Source organism: Trachymyrmex septentrionalis, unplaced genomic scaffold (assembly GCF_001594115.1).
Source record: "Trachymyrmex septentrionalis isolate Tsep2-gDNA-1 unplaced genomic scaffold, Tsep1.0 scaffold37, whole genome shotgun sequence".
NCBI lineage: Eukaryota > Metazoa > Arthropoda > Insecta > Hymenoptera > Formicidae > Trachymyrmex > Trachymyrmex septentrionalis.
In genome coordinates, this window is record NW_017305536.1 from 5,615,142 (window position 1) to 5,617,904 (window position 2,763).

The window sequence follows — 2,763 nt, forward strand, 5'->3', positions numbered from 1 at the left end:
CGCGACCAGCTGCGACTTGTTCGAAGTTGAGCTTGTTCCGCTTCCGCAACGCGGCGTTCCGCCAATATCGGCGATGACGTACTTGTTTGTTTTGTTAATATGTACAAATATATATATATATATATTTTCATGAACATCATACATGCCTTATTTTTATGCGATATTAATTATTTATGAAGATTCAATTAATTGAAACATTCTCATTATATAAAATGTCAAAACATAGAGAATGTACATTTTATTCATTACAGCATCACTATTCATTTTTTTTTTCACTACTCATATATGTATAAAAAATTTAACAAAATTTATTATTTTATATATATAATTTCCATATTATTCGTTATGAATGTTTCATCTATTCAGATTTTTTTTAACATTATGATTTATAATTAAGATTTTTATAGCGATACTAATATTTAAACGATATAATTCAAAATTTCTTTTGTTTAAAATTATTTAGATTAAACGTACACGAGTAAAAAGTTTTCTTAGATAAAATGTTATTCTATCGATAAATGAATAACAATATAAACATAATATAAGTATAAATATAATCAAATTTCGGGAGAAGTCGAAATTAAGGTGAACTTCTTGTATCGCGGAGGAGATAACACCTACACGATTTCATTTCAAACAGAACAAGTTACGTCCCAGTCACTGCACACAATTGTTATCGCTGCAATTCTCAAGTTGCAGTTACCATCAATTGCAATAGTCAGCACTTTCAGTAGCAGATCACGAGATGCAAGGAGCATCTTCACGAAGGAATTCTCACGACTGCAGAATTTCATTATTAACGCAAATTGCTTTAAATCAATAACAGATTAACTAGATTACTAAAATTATTAACAAAAAAAAGAATAGTATTTAGGAAATATTATTTAGTCGATTGAAATAAACGAGTTGATAAAAGTAAAAACATGGAAAGAACAATTTTGTTGAAGTATCTAAAAATTTAGATATATACAGAATTGAAAATAAATTTATTGGACCATTAAAATAATTACATAGAAATTTCGAGCATAACGTACAAAAAGTTTTGACATTCTAACAACCAGCTCGAACGTTCTAATTATTTTGATAATCCAACAAAATTATTTTTAAATCTGTATCTTACTAAATTTTTAGATAACTTCAACGAAACAATCCTTACCGTGTACCGTTTTGAGTTGGAATCATAACTAGAGCATTAATCTTCTGATACAATTGAAGAGTCACATATAAAATTTATGAATTTACGTAAATTACATAAATAATTTCCATCGTATATTTTCTCTCGTACATTTATAAACGTATACAAAATTAACATAGCTGCGTACCCAGTCACCGCCAATTGTAATTGCTAATTAGAATTATAATTTACATTTGCAGTTCTAGAAATGTAAATTCGACTTAAAAAAAAAAAGAAGTACAGATTACATGAGGATAGAATGTGAATGGAGTAACGAGACAAACGTGCGGAGATATCACTCTTCGCATGTACGAAAATGTTATTCCGACAAATGCGCGTGTTTTTGAATGCAATCAAGTCGTTCGCACACGGTTCACGTTGGGTAAATATGATCCAAAGCTCGTTTGCGCGGCGGCGTAGTTGCAGTTTGCACAGCGTTGAGAGGAAATTTTTTTCCAATAATATCGATGCTCACCGACGGCGGAGAGCATTATCACGCTTAACTGAAAAATTTTTTTTATTTAATCTACCTTTCGTCCGAGATGCGATCGACTACCGTGAAGTATCTACGATACTTCATTTTAATAACGCGCGTACTCTCGAGTACTCTCTTATAAACATTCTGTAAAAACACAAGACTTGAGGTGCAAAACGAAAATATTCGTTAATAATAATTAGAATTTCTAATTTAACGTTTCTAGTACATTTTCTATTCATACATTTATCGTAACCATTGTTGTACATCTTCTTTACTCGAATGTCTTAAAATCTATGCATTGTTACTCGTGGTAAAAAATTTAAGCCTGTGCATTTTTATCTCTTTCTTGAAATAGATACTAATGCAATATGCATTCGAATACAATGTAATATTTTCGTTAAAAAATTGTAATTCTTTTAACATATTTTGGTTACAGTTGCCATTTATAATCACCGGTTTTGGTTGCAACTGAAATGAAACGAGGATGAGGGAGTTGTACGAGAGGAACATACGTAGACGTGCAATCGCGAAGTGGGCTTGGAAAATTTATAAACCTTCCTCCTTCCGGAAGAGGATCCGGTGAACGTGACCACGTTGAGCAAGCTGCTGCTCCATTAGGATTAGACCGGCTATACCGGAAAAAGAAAGACGATGGAAGACACTAATACCAGCGAGGATTTAGACACATGCCGCGAGAAACTTCTCTCTCGCATTCCATTCGTTCTATGGCAAGTGCAGAATTTTCTACCAGAAGAACGATAAATTGATAAGGAATGCTTTAATACGACAGATTGTCTTTACAGCCTCTTTTAAATTACTTAACAAGCATTTTATCTTGAATCATTCTTTTGTTCGAACGCAATTATTATATATCTTAATGACATTTGATAAAAAATTACAATTATGTAAATATCTTGAAAGATGATGCAAAAATATTGACTGTCATATAAAAACAATGTAATGAAATTTTTTTCTCATACATATAAATATTTATTAATAAATATAATACATAAAAATAATTATATAGTTTCATTGCATTCATAACACTATATTTGTGTGTGTGTGTGTGTGTGTGTGTGTGTGTGTGTGTGTGTGTGTGTGTGTGTGTGTG